Genomic DNA, 24317 nt, shown 5'->3' with positions numbered 1-24317 from the left:
TTGCAATCAAAATACAGCAAAGGAGCCTTATCTGCGTAGTAATGCAATCAGTGACACCTGGGTTCCATCTCCGCTAATGTCAGGGACTGACGTGTTCCTTTTGAAGGCCGTATCTCGGCAACAAGTCTCGCGCACGCACGTACACACGCAGGCAAAAAAAAAAAATGGAGATGGGTCGGGGCTGCTAGTGCATTTTGCGCCTAAACCCGGAATGCAAACCCGTAGCTCACTGAAACAACGGCCCCGAAGGCCGGCATTCTTTTAGTGCGAAAGCACTTCTACTTTGCACCCCTGGATTTCGGGGGTGTATACGAAGCCCTTGCAGCGGTGTACCCGTTGCTAAGGGGCCAGCCGAACTGCTGACGGCGCAGAGGAAAAATGGGAGGGGGTGGACACGGGTTGCACCGACCCGACGTTAGCCCTACCGTTACGCTTTGAGGTCTAACGTCGTCGCACAGTACCCGCAGCTTGATTCCCAAAGATTTTGATGTTGCAGGGCAGGTCCTCAAGCTTAACGTGAGGGCGGCTAAACGTTAGGCCTGTAAACATAGGCTTAACAAGGGCGATTGGCCAAAGTTATTGGTCATAGTGACGGAGAGAAGGAAAAGCCACAAAGGGAAGACAATGATGATGAGGAGGACGATGACGACGACGATGATGCTTTCACGGCCACATCTTAAGCCACACAAGCGGGGATGTCTTCTGAAACTCAAATGAAGCTTCTCCTGTCGTAGCACGTGCCCCCAGACGCGCATTGGACAACGCTTCATAAAACTGCTAATCAACTCAATCTTTTCAGTCTGTTAAGGAGTTCAGTTAATACATGAATTACTCAAGCGCGACCACTAGTATGACCAGAAGTACCTTTCCGCACTATTAGTCCTGTGTACATATCCTGAAGCCTAGCCCAGTTGTTCATACCCAGAGAGTAGCACTTACTCGCGGTGTTGTATACAATAGACAACGCTTTATAAGCGGTAGTGTATGTGGCGATACCAAACCGACTTTGTAGCAAAGCCGATTATCCCGTTATTTGATTCACCGATTATTCGAATTTAAAAGCTGTATAATCGGATAACCGGAGTGATCGGTTACGCAGCTTGTTAACCGGTTTTGTATCCGGTATTGGGATGTATGTATGTATGTATGTATGTATGTATGTATGTATTGAAATTGGAATGGGAAGATCCACCAGTAGGGGTAAATCGTCTCGCCTAGGGGCGGACACCGGAACGCCTGCTGGTGTAGGGGAGGTGGGATACGGAGGGAAGAGTACATAGGAGGGAAGGTTAACATGGTACATATATACAACACACAGGGAAATTTTTGTTTTATATACGGAAGGTATCTTTGCGAACCCGAGCAGGCTTTAAGTTGCGAACTCGAGCAGGTTTTAACAACCATTAGTCGTAGCGTAGTTCTACATGTAAACAATTCGTACAATTCACGCTAGCTTGCCATTGGCTCGCCATATTTTTGCATCATGACTAAGCTTTCGCCGTGTTTTGGCAGCAGGGGTATCAAATAAAAGCATGTAAACAACTTCACATAAATAGGGATGTCACGCCCCTATTCCACGTCACGGGAAGAAGCAATTTGAGTGCGTTTTAATCGCATGACTCCATGACTCGTTCCATCCCTAGACTACAGTGCAAAGTCATGGCAAGTCAAATAACATTTATTTTTCTGGAGGTACTTATTAGGTACGAGTTCAATTGCGCGGTTTCACACCGGGTCTAAAATAGGTTTTTGAATGAATGAAGCAGTACTGAGTTTTTTTTTTTTTATCGAGGTCTAGATATAGGCTCAAATCTGAGAGCGTTTTGCGATCTTTTGCGAGTTCTTTTTAAACGCGATCACATCGCATGCTCCAGATTGTGTAATTAAGACCGCAGTTCGTGCATTACAACGTAGGGTCATTATGAAATTAATATTGCGCATACGGCATAAAGCAGTAACTTTCAACTATAAATGTGCCGATGACCTTCTTGGGCTTGAGAGAGTGTGAGGGACCCCATGATGGGCTTTGTTGATTCGTGTCGTAATATCATTGTATTCGCGCTTGCAGCTGAAGTCGCCCGCATACCTAGCCAGTGTCCGACTGTTGTGCCTGGCTTTTATACTGGTGCTTGTCATATTGCCGAACAATTTGCTCTTGCAGCTAAAAGTTACCCAAACGCTTACATGCTGCTTTTTGTGTGTCAGGCTTTCCCGCGTAGCTCGCGTGTTGTGCAAAAAGGCAACGTTAAAGCATGTTCTACGTGGGGGAAAATAAAACGCGTAGTAGTCCTGCAGCGAAGACACCTTTTGCATAGGGAGGGGGGGGGGGGGGGGGGGGGGGTTGTCAAATTCGGTAAGGGCTTCGCGGACCCCTGAAATACCCTCGCAGAACCCCTGGGGTCTGCAGACCTCCATTTTAAAGCCACTGGTATAAAGTATAGTCGCGCAGTAATATCACGAGTCATCGCGCATACGTGAGTTATCGCCCCCCCCCCCCCCCCCGTCAACATTAGGCAAAATATTGGTTCCGTCTTAATTCAGCTTAGTCCACCTTAATCCAACCTTACTACTCATTACTAAAAATCACTAATCAACAATTATTTCACCTTAATTCGTTCTAATACTCCAATACATCTTAATGCATTTTAACCCACATTTATCACACCCCACTAATCATTACCTTCAAGCACTAACCATTCATTAACCTTGGTAATCTTTATTCATCCCTCATACATAGCTAGCATGCCTCTAGTGTTGCTTCAGGCATGTGAACTTCTGTATCATTCGTGTCGACGTCGGAGTCATTCAATGTCACCTTCCAGCAAGGCATAAAGCTTTCACCTCACTAATCTTTTCTTTCCTGCGCCCGGTGTTGTGTCATTTGTTCGCACGCGCAGGCGAGCAATTTACAGTCGGTGTGAGTTATGAGTCATTAGGAAAAATTTCACCTCTGTTTATTAAGGCTATATCACAAAGCATTAAGACAAGTATTTTAAAAATTCCAAGGGGTGCACGTAATCGTTTTAACATTAAGAAGTTGTCAAAAGATTTCGCGCTGCATTGTAAACGCCGTATATTAATGGGTACGAATTGTTGCGTTTCTCACATGATACCATACACACCGTCGAACAGAGCAGTCGAATAGTCGGTTAGCACCTCCGATTATTGCGCTCGAACATTGGAATATCCGGTTAACCGGCTAATGAAACCGGATATACTGGTCAACGTTGATGCTTGGGCGAGTAGGTGTTCCATATTCTTGAATTCACGGCGCTGAATTCACAACAACCAACAAGTCCCTGTCGTCCTTGTTTGTTGTTTGCGCTGTGAATTCAAGGATACGGATATACTGATTATCCATTGTTGAAAATCCGGATACCCGGGCAACCAGCCGGCTTTCAAGGCCGGATCCAGTCGCCCCGAGTCGGTTTAACCGGATAACCGGTCTGACGGACATTAGCAAGCACTAGAGTGTACGCTACAATACTCCATGCGTGACGCAGCCAAACCGTCTGTCATTATTTTTTTGTACTAGTGGCTGGTGTTTTGAAGACTGCCGTGTCCTTTGCGCTTATCCTCACCCCCTCCCCCTTTCCAATTTCCCACTGTGTTTTCTCTCTTGCTATCCGAACTCCTGTGCACGCCGCTGATTTTGGTAGCAGAAATTGTTGTCTCAACAGAAACGCCTCTCTAAGGGTTTCGTCAGTGCCGTTTGTGCGGACCAAAGGTATGTTGGCGCGGCGAGTTTCTTACAAACGTTCACTGTTTCCCCATGTCCTGTTGGTGCCACACTTCTTCGGTGACCTCACTTTCTGCTAAGGATCTTATCTGCAACACCGACGTGTCGCTCTAGTAGCCGTTCCATCTGCCAGCAGAGAATATTCTGCCAAAGAAGCCGCACAGCAGCTAAATTTACTCAGAAACGAGATGTGTCTTGTATCATTGCGCAATGCAAGCTTACTCGTTGTCTTAAATCGCCGGGTTTATCGCAGAGATTGGACGTTGAAGTGCAGTTGTCGCGCAGCAGATGTTCGGTGTGGTTTCAAAACGCCGTTTCGTGCTTGCCTCGTTTTAATCGCTTCAGTGGGATGCGCACTGAACTGTCGTCATTCCCGCTGTTCTGTCAGCCGAACTCCGCTTTTCGCTATCGTGTGTCTTGTTTGCGCGCAAATGCGGCCATTCTAACGCGTTCGGCTTTCGCGCGCACGCTTATTTCCGTGAAGAGTCGCCAGGTGGCCGTAGTCTTCCGGAAGCGACGACGGTGTCAGTGCGCGCCGCGTTTGAAGCTCGTGAGAGACCCTGTTAGAGTGAACTAGAATATTCTGGTTCACTGTAACCCAAAAATATGAACCTTTCCATGCAAGTCGTAGTGACGCGAAGCTTAGTTACGAAAACAAAGTTTGGAATTGTGGCTTTCAAAATGAACCAATAGCGCGCCATTATCGGATCTCAGCGAACAGTATTTTTTCAGTTTTGCGTGTGCTGGTTCATATTTTCGTGTCCGCATTTCATTTGTCCATGACTTTACACTGCAGTTTTTTATGCGTCACAAGAAAATGGTGGGAAGCGACTTTCCGGCTTAGCATTTATTGATATAAAATATGCTAGAGAACAAATCAGAACGTACCATTTGTGTAGTATTAGGCAAGATGTGGCTGCGGAACACCTAACACAAAAATGGCGTGATATGTTGCCGATATGGCACCGAGGAGCAGTCAACTGACTCTCCTCGCAGTTTCTTCGGGTGTGGCTCCCCGACATCTCCACGAATGTTGTTGGGGCTTATCTTACGCCACCTCATTTTAGGTGCGGAGCATCTCATGCTCGGGGCTGTGTCCCTCCCTCTCTTGTCCGCCGTCCGCACTCTACTGCGCATGCGCGTCTCTTCAGCCCCGTCAGCGTTTGGGCTGACGTCAGCGCAGTCCACTATAAAAAGAAATACTTGGGCGGCGCCCGGTTTCGATCCCACGACTCTCTGGCCGCAACATGAGGTACGTGGCGCTCGTCCCACTGCGCTAGAAACCGAGACGGGAGCATGTGCTACGAACGCGCCTTATGTCCTTCACTCATTCAAACTACGTCAAGAAGCTACTGATACAACGAAGGCACGCGAAGCTGAACGTCAACGGAAACGACGAACTGAAAACTAATGGGATCTTCAGTCGACCCCATGGCTGCTTCGCATACTACTCAGGGTTCCCCTACGGGAAGATGGTGTAATTTTTGTTCGTTGCCAGTTCTTCATTTGATTAACATTTTGTAGGGGTGAAAAGATGGAAAAGTGGTTCGCTACTGGGAGCAATACTTTTGTGTTTAACGATTAAAAAAACTTCGCTTTGATGGAGCTGGTAAAATCATAAATTATCATTGAACGTTGTGTACTAACCTTTTGTGCGTTATGTACTTAACCTCATGTACGAGCGTTAGTTCGGACCAGTTCTTGCTTGCCTGCAGGCCTACATAATATTGTTGAATAAAAAGAATGCACCTGCCTTATTATTCACGCCGCTATGGTGGAGCTACGAACTACAGCTTTGTCGTCCTGAGCTATTCTGACGCGCCGAGAGCGCTCTGCACGCGATTGTTGTTAATATTATCATGATTTTTTCGCACCCCGCTTTCATCAGAACCAGATGCTCACAATCGTATAGTTCCATCCTTCTTGTGTAACGTCCCGCGATTGATTCACCTGGGTTCACGTTGCTCTGCACGAGATGCAGTGGTATGGAGAACCGCAAGCTGGCTTCACTGCCTCACTCTCGAGTCTGGGTGCGAAGCAACTGTTGCGGGAACACTTCCTTCGCAGATTTCCCCCATCGCCTGTTTTCTCTTACTGTACATTGTAGACTATGATGCGTGCCTGGCGGCAAGCAAACACTTTCCCGCGTGTATTTTCGTCGGGCAACCTGTGTCTCGACGTTTCGTCATCAGAATGCTGGCGATGTACTGTGTCGTCGCCATCGTAATCATCGTCAAAACCCGCTCCTAGCTAAGTGCTGGAGGTCTAGCTCCAAATAACGTTGGAAGCGTATAGCGAAGAGTGCAGTAACCATACCTCCGTTCGTAATGAGAGATAGGAACACATAAGAGGGTACTTATTCCAAGAGGGTACGTATTATCCACTTGGGGCAAGATAGTTATCCATATCTGAATGAGAGATGGGGATGGAGAGTGGATTCCGGCTGCAGCTTGTTCCGAGGGCCAATGTATTTTCCCCTGCTCGCCACTGCAATCACGAGCGGATTGAGGGTGACAGAGTGTGGGCGGATGTGCGCGTTTGTCCGTAATATCAATGCACTCCTTACGTGTCTCCGTAATCCTTGATTTGTCTTGTTTAGGCAACGCTTTCTGGTTTTCCGGCTTATTTTAGGCATTGGCATCGTGCGAGGAAGCAAGCCTCTTTTACATGTTTTAACGGCCTATTGAACTACGGCGGAATTCGTTGCGACGAAACAGCGGTTACAGCGAATTGCCATCTGTATTTTGAAGAGCGGTGCTGTTGTACAAGCCTCAAGTTCGCCGTTGCAGAAAAAAAAATACCAAGAAAATGACGAGTGGGCGGGAGAGCGTGCCTCGCGGCAAGTCCTCGCGAGCCCCCGGCTCGCACGTAGCTTTAGCAGAAGAAAAAACAAAACAGCGCTGTCGTCAAGCGCTAATGCTAAAGATGAAATGACATCCTGGGGAGAGGTCACCGCGGCATGGCTACAAGTGTGCCCCTCCTTCCCGAAGATGATGTTGACGCTGAGCGGACTCGAATCTTCTTGCGTCGGAAAGGTCGGCTCTGGTACGCTCCTTTTTGGCTAGTACTACAAGGGGGCGTTTGGCTTCTTGCACAGCTTCGATGGCCTGCGGGAAAGCAAACTTATGCTTTGGCTTTCTTGCACAGCTTTAATGACGTGCGCGAAAGCGAACCTATAGCAGCGCGTGTCGTGCAAAAAAGCCGCACGACTACCACTTTGCGGCAAACACAACTTTTGCATCGCCACACGAGTCGATGATGCACCACCAAGATGTTCTTGAAGAGATAGGTCAAGTGGCTCAGGAGGCAGAAACGGAGGCTAGGGGGGGACGCAATCCTTCATTTCACAATCAAGGTTCGGAGACCTTCCGACATTGTCTCGCTAAGGGACATTTGAGGCCCGCTGACGTACGCATTTAACGTTTTTTTTTTTTTTTTTTTTCAGGACGGGTTTTATGTTTTTATGCGAGAATAAAACAGGACGTCGTAGATAGACATTACCGAAGTTTCGAAACAAATTCGTATTAGCTGCGAAAACTGACCGTGTACTACGTGGCAATTGTGTTTTAATTGATGGATGCGATCAGTGGCACGTCTTGACGACTACAATAACGAGCGGGGTTACGTACGACGCGACGAGGTACGTACGACAAATGTCGGACCAGAGCTGCCAGCAGCGCGCTTCTTGCTCTACATCTGTAGACTAAACAGCCTATGTAACCGTAGTCCTTGGCTTCTAATTTTTACCTGGATGGATGGTTAAGCTGTTTCGCTCGCGATTTGTGCGCCTCATAGGCGAGATCATCAAGGCTTTTCCTATCTCGCCTGTTCTCTCCCTCTGTTTTTTTTTCTCGTCCTGCTTAATTATGCATGTGCGCGTAGGCGTGCGCGCGAACACCCGGAGGCAGAGAAAACGTTGCCAGCTTCATTGAGCTGCCAATGTTTCCTTTGCGGCGAAGTCGCTTGCAAGGCATTCGATGACCGCCGCCTCGTTGCTGACCGGAGGGGTTAAACTCGCTCCTTAAATCAGCGCTGCCGTACGCCTTCCTTCCTCCTCTCCCCTTGGTACGAGTGAACGGAGTCGCCTCGGCGCCTGGCTCGCGTCCCGCAGAGATAAGAAAGGGTGCGCGTAGTAATCGCGTCGTAGTATTTAAAGGAGCGTTAATAATGCCGACCATGGCCGGTTTCTTGCACGAGCTGTTTTTTCGCCTCGGCTGCCAGGGGTACTACGCGCGTGTGTGCGTGTGTCGCAATCACCGCGGCCGATCTCTCTCTGCTGCTGGCCCATTCATACGCACGCCCGTGTGCTGCGCCACGAGAGGCGGTTGCCGAGCCCGCTTGCCATCGATCACCCCCTCCCTGGTGTGATGCGAACCCGCTTGTATCTCTCCCTCTCATCCTCCTCCTCCTCCCTTCTGTCTTTTGTCCTTCGGGCGTTTCTTCAAATGAGAGGTGTGTGTACAAGCTAGACAACGCGCGACTTGGTGTTGGTTTGATTCTCTTTTTTTTCACCTCGGTGCCTTTCCTTTTTTTCCCCCTCTCTGCTAAGCATTGCTTGCTTTTTCCTTGTGTTTAGGGGCTACGCGTGGCGTGAGGTGATAATTGAGTGATGCACGAATCTTGCATCATGTTCGTTGCTTCCCGAGGCAAGAATGGTAAAAGTGATAAGCGAAGGTTGATTGGCTGTGAGGTTTGCCGTTCCGAAGCTGCACCAGGGCTACGAGGCGCACCGTAAAGGAGGGCTCCGGATTAATTTTTTTGCCACCTGGGGATCTTTAACGTGAACCGAAATGTCGACACATGAACGTTTTGGCTTTCTCCTCCATCAGAAAAGCAGCCACCGTGGCCGGAATCGAACCCGTATCCTTGGACTCAGCAGCACAACGCCTTAACCACTGAGCCACCGTGGTGGGTGATAAGTGAAGGTTACTACGCCAAGAGTGCCTGCGTGCGTGCGTGCGTGCGTGCGTGCGTGCGTGCGTGCGTACGCGTGCGTTATATCTGCGTGCATGCGGACATGCTTTCTACCGCTATCTTGAACACACTGCGGATCGCGCCATACTACCCGGCCAGTTTCACGGGCGATTTAGCATTGCGATTGATGATTGATTGTAGGGTTTAACGCGCCGACGCAACGCAGGCGATGAGGCGCGCCGTAGTGGGGGGCTCCGGATTTATTTTGACCACCTGGGGATCTTTAACGTGCGCCGAAATCTCGTACACACGGGCGTTTTTGCTTATCGCCTTCATCAGAAAAGCGACCGCCGCGGCCGGGAGATTTAGCATTGCGAGTGTTATCGGGAAGGGCGTTGGCAATCTCGTCCTCACCGAGCAACTTCAAGCAATGAAAAACATGCCGTAACGCCACAAATTGTGCCACGTAGCTAGACTAAAATGAGCGTGTCATAACAGTTAATTGGTCAAATATACCTGTATTTATAACAATTTGTATTTGTACAGTCTCAACACCGTCGTCCTTCCCACCTGCAAACAAAGATGGCGTCGCTCCACCTGGTGGCTGTCGTATCGAGTACAGCAGTTATTGCTAGTGCATCGTGCGGTAGTGTGGCTGTCGATACGAATGTGAAGAAGAAACCCGGAGTTGAATTTCGAGAGATGTGACCCTGAGGTGGACCGGTCGCCGATGAGCGAAGGATGATGAGATGAAACGATGGCTGGCTGGCTGATTAGCCGACAGCACGTAGCCGACGAGGGTCTAATCCAGGCAGAAGGAAGATGTACAATATGTACTCTTTATTTACAGTAAGTATTTACAACTCTTAGGGCTCATGATCGCAGAAAAGAGATCGGGCAAGGCACGCATCGAGCGAGGCTCCCCTCTTTCTTGAAACATCAAACTCCTCGGTATTATCACCAATACCCCGGCCACAAAAGGGGCGTCACAATTTGGTAGTGAGGATGGCCTATTGATTAACCTAGGCCACTGAATGGCCACAGTAACCAACTTAGGTGGGTAGAAAATAGTCACGTAATCCACCTCTCTCACTCTCGTACGGAAATTCGAAGGTGTTCCGAGAAACACAAATATAACACAAATACAACAACCAACTAAAAGCAAACCTTTCGCCGGCCATCCGCTTTCAGGCGACCCGTCTTAATCCATACCGTACACGCTTATGATTGTGCCCCGCGCCACCAAAAGTTCCTTGCTTTGTCAACACGTCGAGCCCATAAAGCCTGGTCGCCTACCCATTGACGTGCCCCAGCCACGGAGGTCGACTCTTGAGAAGAGAGAGACTTTTTTTATCGCGGGGGTGGGGGTGGAATCTGTGAGCCGCCTCCGTCCAGGCAGCTCCTGGTAGCACTTCGGCCCGTTGATCTCGGTGATTACAAGCGGTAGCCATCCACTCTTAAGTGTGATGTGTTCTGAGTGCTGAGGTGTTAGTGCATTCCCACGATATATGTTCGTGGTTAAGTATGGCGTTGCAGTGGCTGCACTGGGGGGGGGGGGGGGGGGAAGGGGGGGAGGGCTGGTAGTCCCATCCCATGATGGCGGTGTTTGTAGTGTATTTGTTTGTGCTTGTCTGAGTAGTGTTTGTTCTTCTCTGTCCAATAAAGAATGAGGCGGAGGGGGGGGGGGGTGGATACTCCATCTTGTCGTGAAAGTATTGTCTCAATTTGATATGACGTTGGGGGGGATATTTCAGGGTACATACATGGTCAGTGGGAGCCCGGGTGAGTGCTTCACGGGCGAGTTTATTGGTTCGTTCGTTCCCTGCTAATTCCATGTGCCCGGGTACCCCAGTGAATTCTGTCCTTTTACTGTGGCTAAAAGTTGCAGTGAAGATGGGAAGGTGATTCCGCTTGCAAGCAGGTGACATGCCTTCTTGGAGTCCGTGTAGATATTTGTATTCGTGGGGGAGGGGGGGGGGGGGTCGTCGTTCGGCCTATTGCGAGTGCTATGCCTAGCGTTTCAGCCTCTTCCGGAGTGGTACAGCTGGTGTGTATTGAGCATTCGATTGATTGTAGGGTTTAACGCGCCGACGAAACGCAGGCGATGAGGCGCGCCGTAGTGGAGGGCTACGGATTAATTTTGACCACCTGGGGATCTTTAACGTGGTGCACCGAAATCTCGTACACACGGGTGTTTTTGCTTTTCGCCTCCATCAGAAAAGCGGCCGCCGCGGCCGGGAATCGAACCTGCGACCTCGTGCTCAGCAGCGCAACGCCTTAGCCACTGAGCCACCGCGGCGGGTCTGTATTGAGCATTCGTCCTCTTTGAGGTTCGTATAGGCTATTGCACACATAGGTCCTTGGCTGCATCCGTGAATATGTGTTTTTGGTGGGGATCTCTCAACCTTTTTTGAATAAAATGCCGCTCTTATTTGTCGTCGAAATGAATTCCTTTATTTGTCCATGTGCCGTGGGATGGGTGCCACCTGTGCCTATGTGCTTGAGGATGTCTTGCTTGAAGAGGGGGGGAGGGGGGGTGTAGAGAACTGGGTGGGGCTTGGTAGGTAACTTTTCGCCCAGTAACGTTGAGCATTCTAACCGTGGTAGACAGAAAGTCTGGCGCCCCCTTCATACCTTTGAACCTTTGAATGACCTCCAGCTTCCGTCCGCTGCGGGCGTCACCGTGGCGGTAATCACGGTCGTTAAAAGGTCACTGGTCTCCCTCCGCCGGTTTCTCAAATGAACAAAAAGAAATCCTCTTTCAAAAGCTAGCGTGGCTTTCTCCGGGCCTGCTCGTCCGGCGAACGCAGAAGGTGGCGAACGAAAAAAAAAAAAAAAAAAAAGGCTGCCGCGGAATTCTCTCGCGCCCCTCGTGCCTAAGTTCGCCCGGCCGGCGCGAAAACAAACACAATACAGGTAAACACGCTAACGCGAAGGAACGTTATCTAGTTGCCGGGGGGGTTATTATTAAGTGAGGTGCCTGAACGTAGCACCCGGTGGAGGCCAACCGTCGTCGCTAAAAAGGGCTCACACGCCACAACAATATTGGCTCGCACCCGTTGCTGCAACCACGCTAAAACAGCTGCGGAGGGATTAAAATTAAAATTCAGATTTATTAGGAAAATACAAAAGCTGTAATAATGTGAAAATCCTCGACAGAACTCTGTCCGGATGGGTGAAACTTGAGGAAGAGGCAAGAAGCAGCAGAGGCGTCTTCTTCCTTTTCTTTTTCTTTCCTTGCATAACTGATGCTTCTGGTCTTACACAGTCACCCCTAATGAAGAAACCGAGTAGGCTCCGAAACGTTGGGACCGCTTTCAATGAACGCCCTTGGTTGGTGCATTTGCCTCTTCCTCAAAAGTGCATTAACATTGGGGCGGAACATTAAGTGGAATATACAGGAGGAGGTTCCAGGGTTTCCAAACCGCAAGCGGGGCCTCCTAAACTAGTTGTTTTGCAGATAAGTTGTGAGCGCAATACAACCCGTAAGTGTAGCGCACGTTATACAGTCACTTATCAAACGTCGCTTAACAATAAGATATAGTAGAAAATACATCATTCATTCATTCATTCATTCATTCAAAATACCCCTGAAGGCCCTCACGCAGGAGGGTATTACATAGGGGTGGTCAGTAGTACAAAACAAGCAGAGAAATATATACACTGGGATAAATAAAACACGGAAAGAACAGCGCATGCGCGAACAAAAATATGCAATGTAATATTAGCTCCAAATAACGCGTAAAAATAAACATAAAAGCAGCAACAACAAACAGATCTCTCTAGGTAAACAACGTTCAGAAGTTATACAACAAAAAAGTGATAGTTTTGTTTTCAATTAACAACTTCCGTGAGTATTAGTTGATTAAATTTAACAGGATTAATGACGGTGGCTTTGTGTGATGGCAATGCGTTCCAGTAAGCGATTATACGTGGAACGAATGACCGCGAAGAGTTCAAAGTATGACAGGCTGAACGCCTCACTTTGAAAGGATGGTCGCGTCTAGGAAGGATGGCAGCTGGTGAAGAAAATCAGTCGTCATGAAGCAATGGGGATGATAACGTTTATGAAAAAGTGATGACCTTGAAGCAGCGCGTCGTTGCGGCAAGTCGAGCAGTTCTGCACGAATTTTCAAGGCTGTGACACCGGAATGACGGGAGTAGTCGGAAAGGATGAAACGAACTGCGCGCTTTTGAAGTGATTCGATGTTGTTGATTATGTAGGTTTGGTAAGGATCCCAAATGGCTGATTCATATTCGATTTTTGGCCGTATAAGTGTGATGTAAGCGAGTTTACGTAGGTGGTACTTGTAAGTAGTAGTAAGTTCAACTGCGGTATTATTTAAAGAGTACGAGGTTTAAATGTGAGATGCGTGTTTTGTAAAGGACATAAGCGTTGTTTTAGAATTATTAAGGCACATAACCATTTAGAGCACCATGAGGTTATGCATTACAGGTCAGCCTGGAGCTCCTGTTTTTCACGCGTTCAATGGTGGAATAAATTTAAAGCTGGAATCTACCGACAACAGAACTAAAAAAAATGTTACACAAGTAATATAATTGTGGGAGTTAATGGTGAGTGGCTAAGAACATCTTTTTTTTTTAAGCGATGAAGTGAACGAACTGCCGTTATTTCCAGTGGTAGATAATGCCGGACATTTGCCGAAAGGAGCTGTTTTGGGCGTCATCTAGGGTACGAGTGGGTGGGTGCCATCGCAGGGCATTAGTTTGATTTTTGTCATTGTTGTTAAGATTGTGCACAACATCGTGTTTTTGTTTATGTTTGTCCCAATTCATACTTTGTCGTAAAGTTGGCTATTCCTAACTTCGCGATGTGTGCGGTAAAACACCCTTTACTGGAGGTTTTCAGGTGTAACGGCCCGAAACCTCGTTAGCCTTCCATATGCAGCTATTGCTGAGAATAGATTATGACGATGCTAATGAATGAATGAAGCTGAGAATGAATGAATGAATGAATGAATGAATGAATGAATGAATGAATGAATGAATGAATGAGGACGAGAGGAAGTGCTAGGAAGAAAAGGCGAAAGAAATATCGGGCGTATGTTCATACAATAAAAAGAATTGGCGGTTCCCTCACATAGATGGCAACCGACGAAAAGCGAAACTTTACACTTGTGCTTGCAAATAGACATCATCACCTGTATGCTTTTACGGTGGACGTAGATTTCTTCATTGTCGAAAACGTCGCGCAGAAGGGTCGTTATCGCGTGGTCCACCTCGACTTTCACGTTTATATCCGTGGATTGCACAGCACACTCTCTCCTGTTGGCCATCGCGCGGTTTAGACGTCACGAGCTCGAGCGCGAGAGCACCTGATCAACACATGAACTAAGGCCTCCCTGCCCCGAGTCGCTTCCTTGCCCCGCGGGTGCGGTACGTGGAGGCCAGTGTTATCTGGTGTACGATGAAACCCAGCGGCGCGCCCTGGCAGCAAGCAGCAGCAGCCCCCAATTAAACTGGAAGGAAGCCAGGGAAAGCTTCGTGGAAAAAAGGTGTTGATTGATTGATTGTAGGGTTTAACGCGCCGACGCAACGCAGGCGATGAGGCGCGCCGTAGTGGAGGGCTCCGGATTAATTTTGACCACCGGGGGATCTTTAACGTGCGCAGAGATTGCGCCGTAGTGGAGGGCTCCGGATTAATTTTGACCACCGGGGGATCTTTAACGTGCGCAGAAATCTCGTACACACGGGCGTTTTTTGCTTTTCGCCTCCATCAGAAAAGCGGCCGCCGCGGCAGGGAATCGAACCCGCGACCTCGTGCTCAGCAGCGCAATGCCTTAGCCACTGAGCCACCGCGGCGGGTGGAAAAAGGGTGGGCCACCATGCAAACTTTCAGATTTTAGCCATAGTTGGTGGCATGAAAAGGAAGCACACTTTATTCTAGCGTTCTGCGTTTTCCCTTTCAATGAAATCTCTCTCTCTCTCTCTCTCTCTCTCTGCTTTTGAGGGTGTAATGCATGTGAACAGCTTGCGATTCCTGCTATCGGCGCGCACGCATTTCTTAGTACTCAAACTCCTTTGGCTAATCGGCTTTTGCCATTGTTAGAAGCCGGACGTGTGGGAAAGTCAGAGAGACAGCGTAAAAGCTGGCTTGATATTGCATAAAATTTACAGAAGTATACGTTCTGTTTATTGCGGTGACACTTATTTGCTTCCCACTGCTTTCCATACTAGGAGGCTCAAACCGACCGAATCTGTTTGTCGTCTGATGAAGGGGCAGGGGGAGTGGCGTCATCGGCGGAGTGATAGTGCGCGGGAGCCTCGGAGCTAAAGTGCACTGTGTGCGAAAGGATGACGTCCCGTGGTGACGTCGGAATGGTTATGAAGGCTATTATTATATCGTTATATTATTTTTAAGGCCTTATATGAGGGATCGTTATGAAGGCTATTAGTATATCATTATATAAGGCAATAACCTTATATGATTCATTGTAGGTGACATTGAAAGATCCCTGCGTTGACACGAATGGTACAGAAACCCAACGAAGGCCAGAAGCGAACTGAAGCACGCCAACCGCGCATCAGAGACGGTTAATGGTTATCAAAGTTAATAATGATTGATTAGTGATTTTTGTAATGATTGGTATGTCGCCTTAAGAGGAATTAGGGTGGATTAAGATTAATTAATACAGATTAATGTTTTATTAGGGATTGATGGTAATGATTAGTAGTACCCCTGTCACACAGGCACTTTCAATCGCGATTGAGTCGACCGGATCGAGCTCAATCCAAATTGGGTGCTGCTACGCGGCCAGTTTCAATCATGATCGAGCCCGATCGATCCCGCTCGAACTCAATTCCGGTTCCCCAAGCGCGATTGAGGTTTCCAAGCGCGATCGGACGAAAGTCGTGGTACTGTCATCCTTATCCAGTAATGGCACAGAAGGCGACAACTACAGCTAATGCCACAAATTGTATCAAATAACTTGACCCAGATAAACGTGCGGTAACATTTACATAGGTAAGTATACCTACGACGTCGAAAAGTTACCAGGCGGCGGCCGCGAAATACATTTTTGACGCCATCTGGAGTACGTGAGTGCAACCGGTGCAACTTCTCAATCGGGATGGAAACGTGCCGTGTAGCAGCGGCGGTGCGTCGAGCGCGCTCGATAAGTCAATCGCGCCGCGCTTCAATCCGGATTGAAAGCGCCCGTGTGACAGAGGTATAAGGTAGGACTACGGCGGATTTAAGCGAGATTTAGGTGGATAAAGATGAGTTAAGATGGAATAAGATTATGGATGGCAAAATAGCGTTGATGTGAGGGCGCGTATATAAAAGCCACCCGTCAAAATAGTACGATAGATTTTCGCCTGCAAAGCACATAAGGAGGCTTAAATGCCCCGAGAAATTTTTCCTCGTGTGAGGGCGTTGGCGAATGGGCATAAAACTTGAACTTGACAATTGGCTGAAGATTGCCCGTTGGGGCGCGACGTGCCTTAATGTTACAGGATTCAGTTTGGCAACTTCCTTAACTGCTATTCACACCTGTAGATATTAATGACGCAGGTTGTTGGTGTTGCGTTGCAAACTAAAATTGAAATTCTGAAAGGATGTGCGCAGTGGTCCGCGCGTGAGAAGCGCGTGATATTAGACCTTGTGCGGACGACATTTTTCGTGCAATTAGACTACTTGCGCGCGTTATCAATTCCAAATACTGCAAAAAAAAATCAGTGCCATTCCACTTCGTGGACGTTGATGACCAGCGGGACTGTTTGTGGGTTCCCGTGGTAACGGGACTGAGGTCCCCGAGAAAGCCACATACGGCCGCACGCCGCACAAGTTATGCCTAATATGTTGGCCACAAACGCTCACTCAATCCGCGCCGTCGCGCCGGAGAAACGTTAACCATGGGTTGTAAACGCGCTAACGTCTTGAGTTTTCCGCCTCATGGTTTCGGGGTCCCGACGAACATCGCTTAGCGATTGCGGCCGGATCGTCGTCGGCGGTCTCCTTCCTCCGCCGATCGCTCATGTCGGCGCTCTTCGAAGGCACGCTGTTCTTCCTCGCTGTGCACAACTCGCGTCCGCCTATCGCTCGGCCGGAACACAACTGCGATAACGTCGCTAGGTGATGTATGACGTCACAGTAACGAACAGGTGTCCGAAAGGAGAAAGTGCGCCTAAGTGATGATGTGGAGGGCACGGGGCACCGTACGGAGCAACAGATGCGCTCCGTACGGTGCGTCATACATTGCCGAAGAGGCCTTTGGTAAGCTGTAAAACGGGGTGAGAAGACTCGGACAACCGCTTGCTCATTACTGCATCTACTCCTTGATCACAACCATAACGTCTTTTGTGTGTGTGTGCGTGTGTGTGTGTGTGTGTGTGTGTGCGTGCGTGCGTGCGTGCGTGTGCGTGTGTGTGTGTGTGTGTGTGTGTGTGTGTGTGTGTGTGAGAGAGAGAGAGAGAGAGAGAGAGAGAGAGAGAGAGAGAGAGAGAGAGAGAGAGAGAGAGAGAGAGAGAGAGAGAGAGAGAGAGAGAGAGAGAGAGAGAGAGAGAGAGAGAGAACGGCCACGTCTGGCCTGCCGACGCACGACGCATCGAACCCGCCGGGCTGTGGAAGCGAGACCAGAATTTTGTCCGGTCTTGTTTGCGCTTTGGATTAATTGCATTCCCTAGCGTAAGAATTCAGGTTCAATGTTTCCTTCGAAGGAATTTGCCAGGATTGCAAGTGAATAATGTATTGAAACGCATTCCTCATTGCGACCCGCTTTATAACGAGAGGAACGAATTACTGGTAATTCTTGAGGGGAGGAGTGTTAAAGATCAAGATTCTCAGCAAATACAATCGCGCATCATTCCGCCCTACCTTGTACTCACCTCTACTGTCCCTCGTGAGAAGTTTCCGGTCGTGACGTTGGCCATTCGTCGTGACGTACGCGCGCACGGGAAATTTTCTTGCTTGGATGCATCGTATCCCTTTGATTCAAAAACAAATAGTGCCGTGAGAAAGGCGCCGCCGCGCGAGCGGGCTTCTTCACAGACGGATTTTTTTTTATCCCCGGCTAATGTAACGATCTCTACGGGGAGAGAGGTGGGCTGCACGTCGTAATCGGCGGCCACCGAAGGAGGAAGCGGAGAGCTTCTCAGCAGACGGCAATGCGGGCCCAGCTGTCTCTCGCCTCTCCCCCCGTGGCATCACAGGCTTTGTCAAAGGCCTGCGCCCTCGGCACTGTTTACCTGCGCCCTTCTCGCGAACGCTAGGGTTAGGGAACTCCTCCGAGTCTCCTTCTTCCCAGGGCCTCCTCCTCCTCCCCGTTGGGATGGAGGAAGAGAGAGGGTGGGGGGATCCTCCGCTCTTCCATTTTGCGAATGTCACGCCTCGTTGGGTTCAGTTTGCTCGCCTCCCGGGATCCGGCGAAATTTATCGCCTTCCGCATTGAGTTTTATGTACTGCCGCCGGGATGCGCTTGTAGTCGTGTCCTCGACGCTAATGTATGCGCCGGCGGCGCGGTCGCTCCGTGCGCTTTCTTTCACTTTTGGCGTGTGTGTATTGTTTTGCTTTCGAGCGTGTGCGCGCCTAATGCGGCTCCGTTAGCTGCAATTTTTAGATGGATGGACGTCTCGCGAGTAACGGCACAAGGAACCACGAGGTAAAGGGGACTGGACGGGTGCGGGAGAATATGTACGGGCCGCTGTCGACGTTTATCCCTCGAGGTTAGTATAAATAGATGCAGGACGGGGTGGCAGTGTCCAAAATAAAGAAGGGAAGGGGATCTGTGCTGGTAGAATGAAAGAATGAATTTATTTGGGCTAGGGGAGCTGTTCTGTCCCCCCCCCCCCCCCCCCTCGCCTGTCTCCTCGAATCACTCTTCTTCCTATCCCGGCTTCCGGCCTTTGGTTCTTCGCGAAACGAACTGGTCGCGCATCTCGGTCCGAAGCCTTAACGCGTTCGTAGATCTCGCGTTTGAGGGGTAATCGTAAATCAGGCGCCGACGCGGTGCTCATAAACGTCGGCACTGCAGCCGGCCACTGCATTAAAACGTATCGCGCGGGCTGGGAGGAGGGCGTCGTCCACTGAGTGACCTTGCAGGACTTGATCGGTGGGCCCTGCTCTCCGCCTTATTCTCCCTCTGTGTGTGTGTTACCGCCTACCTCCGTTACTTCTTCACCCTCTTGGCGCAAGAAACCCTTACGGTGTGCAGCGTCTCTCACTGTCGATGTTTGTTTTGTGTTGCTTTGGAGGGCGTTGGGAGGTGGTAGAGCTCTTATCGTATAGGAGGCGCGGTTTCTAACGCGCAGTGCGTTTCTCCAAACCAGATTGCGCCTAGCCCTCCACGATGGCGAAGTGCCTGAGGATTTCTGCTACTCACCGCTAATTCGCGGGTTCTGCTCTCCCGTTGTAGCCGCTTACCCGTTGAGGGGAAATACAAGAATGCCCGTGTGCAGGCCGTTTTTACAAGGGCTACCAGCCACGTTATTGTGATTTATTTATTTATTTATTTATTTATTTATTTATTTATTTATTTATTTATTTGTTTGTTTGTTTGTTTGTTTGTTTGTTTGTTTGTTTATTTATTTAACACGCCGACGCTACACAGGCGACGAGGCGCGCCGTAGTGGAGTGCTCCGGGTTAATTTTGACCACCTGGGGATCTTGAACGTGCGCCGAAATCTCGAACGCACGGGCGTTTTCGCTTTCCCCCTCCGTCAGAAATTTAAAGCGGCCGCCGCGGCCGGGAATTGCACCCGCGTCCTTGAGCTCAGCAGCACAACGCCATAGCCACTGAGCCGGGTTAATCCGCACGTCTCCGCTAGGGCCCGCGCGGTACCGTATGTATATAGAGTTCCTCTATATAGCTCCCGCAGGGGAACTCTATATGTATACGAGAGGTGTTTTTGAAATGTCCATTACGTTTTCCAAGTTGGTAGCTAGGCTGCTGAATGCTTCAATGGTAGAATTGATCCGCGTCGCTGTCCTGCTTATTGCTCCACTCTGACCGCGTCTGTTGAGCTTACACAATATTTTCTCAGGGGCCTCCGGCCGGCAGACTGGCGTTGCGCGGCCGCACGAGTTTCTTGCGAAAACATTTGTGGTCACCAGTCCCTTCAAAAGAGGAAGTGAACAGGAAGTTTGTCACTTGCATTGCAGTTTGTTGCTGCCATTTCCCTTGCTCCACTGCTATGCAGTTTGGCAGCGGACAATTTTACAATTTGATTGCATTACGCTGTTAGCTGTACACGCTGGTCAGAATCTTTGGCGGCCTTCTGGCCGTCTTCCTACATCTGGACAGATAGAACCGAAACTGCGTACTTGTCGTCCCCCCTCACCTGAGCGAAAAAAGTGCGGCATGCCATGCATTTTCGAGAGGGTTTGCAATTCCTCTCCCAGGGATGATATTTGTATTTTCCTCGTCTGATTGTTGGGATTATTCGGTTAGGTTAGGGTCAACCTCGGTGCATCCTTTCCATTGGAGGCCAATGTGAAGCAATTTTTCACGTGCCTGTGAATCGTAGTAAATGAGTTAACTGTCGTTCTTTTCCGTGGGCATTCAGCTTCGCTGAGTTGAAGGCTTTCCCCGGTTTCTCCTCGGCGTGATGTTTTACTCATCGCCGCTTCGAGTGTGACCAACAATGCCGGTCCTGCTCACGATAGAAGGGCGGCTATGCATGCAGTTTCGTCACCATCTCCAGTGAGCGCGTTTGTGTTTCGCGTGCCGTCTGAACGGAATGACAACGCAACCGCGCATGCGCAGAACGTTTCCTCTGGCCACGCGCATTTTCGTCTTAGATTCACACCGCTTTGTTTCTGTTGTATGCGCCCGATCAATCGACCCATTGATTGATTGATTGATTGATTGATTGATTGATTGATTGATTGACATTTCATGGGGGATAGGTACTGATGGACGCCTGTCTCTGATCCGCTCCACTGCGATTCTCGTTCAAATAAAACCGGCATCAATTATGCTGGGATGGAGACGCCAGGGGCCCACGCAGAATTTTATTTTGTGGGAGACCAAGCCCCGGAAAAATACGAAAGTGGGAACATGAAAAACGGTAAATCGCAAAAAAACACCAGAAAAAATTATAAACATATTAACCAAAATATAAATCTAAGATAATAAAAAAAAAAAACTTGTGTACACCGTGGCTATTCTCTACATCCGGTTGCTTACTCCATTATTTTTTTTATTTTCTCGGACATTGCAAAATGGCTGATCGTTGTGTTATGAGCAGACATCGAAGTTCCGTAAGGTTGGCAGCTAGCTTGCGACACAAAGAGGCTACCCCGCCCCTGCACGCCTCACCCGTAAACATTGCTTGCACAGCCCACTCCGTGTTGACTGCCAACTTCGCCTGAGTCGTGACCTCAGGATAGCCTCAAGCAGGAAAGTATGTGTTCTTATCTAATCCCAGAGCTTCCTTTAGAGACGGAATGCGCTGAACAATCAGTGTTCTCTTCGTATCTGTAGTTATTCCCAAGCTCTCTTAGCTGCAGGCTGTACGCATTCAAGTACTCGTCGCAGACGCAATGCAGGCTAGCTTGAGCTCATCTGAATGTTAATTTTATTACATTATTTTATTACATTGCTTTGGTATTAGGGGCGTATAACTTTTACGAGGAACCCCTGAATGCATTGTCGCAGTGTTTTTCGTGCAAGGCTTTCTGAGCCTTTTAAAGGTTTTGCAACGTTGTGCCGTTGACACAGATATAGTTTGCTCCTTACAGATCAGACATTTTGCATACTCTAGGCCCATTATTGTCCGTTGATTGTGTGAAGCCGGTTATCCTTGGACGAGAAATTGTTAAGTTCAGATAAATTTAAATATATATATATATATATATATAGCGATGAATAAGTTCCGGGATTCGGTTTCAAGAATACACGAGAGGGTAGACACACGTATGAAAACGATGATCGAACTAACGTTTCGACCGGGGTCCGGTCTTCGTCAGAGTAAAGACGAAGGTTACGTTGTTACTCTGACGAAGACCGGACCCCGGTCGAAACGTTAGTTCGATCATCGTTTTCATACGTGTGTCTACCCTCTCGTGTATATATATATATATATATATATATATATATATATATATATATACATACAGAAAGATAGGGCAGCAGTCTACAACGCCAAAGGAGGCATAGGGGTGTGGTTAGGCTCTTTTCTTTTTCACTACGGTTAATGAAGTAAACATTTTTTTTAATATACAGAAGAAAGAAAGAAAGAAAAACACGCGCCCAGAGTGGGGACCGAACCCACGCCTTTCGATTACATGTCGAATGCCTTACCAAATCGGCCTTACCCTTTCGACATGCATCCTTACTCAGCATCAACCCTGCTTGTTGAGGTCAAAACCTCTGTCTTTGCTCACTGAGCAGGCCCCAGCTTCTCATCTCACCTTAATTAACATCACTGCATGTGGTGACGTGCAGGTCAATTCCAGGTTTGGGCCGACCTATAGGTGGTATTCATTGAAAAGTTTAGCTGACAATTTCTTCGCTTGGCAACACTGAAAACGGCCATGGACATGACCGATACGCCACGGACATGGCGCGGATTGTGCCACTGCGCCCGCACGCTGAAGAAAAAAAATACCGGCGTGCGTCGTCTGCTCCGTTTTAACCCGATTCTCAATGGTGGTGTCAACAGAAATGTTTTTAATTGCCCTCACAATGGACTAGAGGCATTGCTTTGCGTTCTCTGGGGTAGAGTTTGGAACGTCCAACAGTGCTTAGCACGGAGAAGTACCGCCATCCCGCGGAGCCCGACGTAACCAGTGACGGCGCACTCACATGGTTGCCTGCATGCGTGCCTCGCCAGTGAATGCATGTCATAGGACCTTGCGTTGTTACCAGCTTATCTCATTATTAAGTTGTATTGAAAGAAAAAGATTGTTGGCACTGCAGCACTGCGGAGGGAGCTTTTTAGGCGAATACGAAATGCTGGATTTCACTGTAGCGACTCTGGACTACGTCTGAATCCAAAACCGAGATCGAGAACCGGAGAGTAGCCCTCCTGCGCAATGCCCATTGCGCGATGACGCCAAGCTGAGGGGCGATATTTCTTCAGCGGTTTTCTTAGCGTCACGGGGTTTCTCGACAGTTCAATGATTTGTTTCGGGAGTGAAACGGGTACCACCGTTAGATATGGAAGCAAATGTTTCCGAAAAAAGTTGGCCCGTAGTGGCGGATTGGTGGAGGAAATCATCATTCCCTTCCCTCTCCCGGCCATTACATAAGATGTCCGACCCCCAGCAGGTCACCCTGAATCCTCCTGTCCTGGAGCAGGGTAACTTTATAGTACGGCTGACTGCCGTCATCAGCCTCGTCACATTGGATTTGGTTCGTATCGCGGCGCCTCCTTACCATATATTTAGGCTGAAAAAAAAAATTAAACAGGTGCGGAAGTACTGGTGCATCGCGGTGTTTGGGAGAACAGTCGTCGGGACTGTCGCTGTTTCGTGGTAATACGTCACGAACGAACGAAATCGAACACGTACCTGGACTGCAAACCCGGAAGTTCGCAGTGGGGCCGGCCTAGTGCACGTTCTACTAAACACTGGAGGTGCCCTAGGTATATGTGTACACTGGCGAAAGAGCCGGCGCAGTGTGTTTTGTTCTCGGCGAGGAAGGCGGTTTCTAATGAGTGAAATACCGTGGTTGCAGAAATTGAGCTTCCTGCGCTTTCGAGGACTAGGAAAAAAAAAAAAAAAAAGAAGTGTCCTCGGCCTGCGAAAGTGCTGCAGTATTACAACTGCAGGGAAGTGCTGACAGAATACGAGCGGCAGCATCAACAGCCGTGTCACTCTACGAGCAGTCCACGGCGTCCAGCGTGCAGTGCTACCGAGAGGTTCGGGGCACCGCCACTGCACCGCGGTCCATTCGCCGGCGGTGCAGACTGGGTCCGGTCCACGGAGCGGCGCCCGCAGTTGTCACACCTTGCTTCTTCCTCAGCAGTGGCGGAGGAAGGTGGGTCGTCCCCGGCCGAGCAGCAGCAGAAGAAAGACGAGCCGGGAGAGAAGGGAGTGCGTTGTGTACGCGGGAGACCGTAAAGAGCAGTGAATAGACGGGCCCCGGGCAGACGTCTGCCGGAGGGGCACAGGTTGGCGTCGTTCGGAGAAGGCGTCCGTTGTGCACCACTCCCTTCTGGCCCCCTCCTCCCACCCGAAGAACATATGCGGCGGGGAAGGGAGGTTGGGTTGCGACCTTGAAACTGAAATAACGCGCACCCTCCCTCCCGGTGCGCGGCGCCGAGGCGGAGCCACGAGCGCCCCTGGAGCGGCGGCCGCTCGTGGACGCGCCGGCGCCAGAGTCGCCGCTGCTGCTCCAGGGCTTCCGCCGCTGGAGGAGCCGGTCGTCGCGCTGTCATTATCAAGCCGTGGCGAATGGGGGGAGGAAGCCCGTCAAGAGCCGCCTGCTGCCGCTGCCGGCGAGCCGCGCCTGGCGAGCCTGCCTGTCGAGTGCCCGGTCGAGATTGCGGCCAGCCAGGCGCCCGGAGTCCTCCCGGGGTGTCCCCCGCAGCCGTTTACGCTTTTCTGTGCGTGCTCCTGAAGTGCGCGTCTCGCGAAGCACTCGGTCGAAAGATAATGCTTTTGCATTAGAACAGCGCGTCTCCCGGCTAAATTTAGCGCATTTGGGGTAGTCAGCTCGGAAGGTTCGTCGAGGAACAGGCGGCAAAAGAAGGGAACATG

The 24317-nt window shown here is 49.5% G+C and overlaps 1 protein-coding gene across 1 annotated transcript in view; it reads left to right on the top strand.

Moving 5' to 3' along the window:
* LOC144170388 (elongation factor-like GTPase 1) overlaps window positions 1-24317 on the top strand; it is a 168258-nt gene that overhangs the window by 71947 nt on the left and 71994 nt on the right. The window lies entirely within an intron of this gene.

Source organism: Haemaphysalis longicornis, unplaced genomic scaffold, assembly GCF_048455015.1.
Source record: "Haemaphysalis longicornis isolate Haplotype H1 unplaced genomic scaffold, Haemaphysalis longicornis Haplotype H1 scaffold_2, whole genome shotgun sequence".
NCBI lineage: Eukaryota > Metazoa > Arthropoda > Arachnida > Ixodida > Ixodidae > Haemaphysalis > Haemaphysalis longicornis.
The sequence above is the reverse complement of the archived record's forward strand: the minus strand, read 5'-3'. Positions and strand labels throughout refer to the sequence as shown.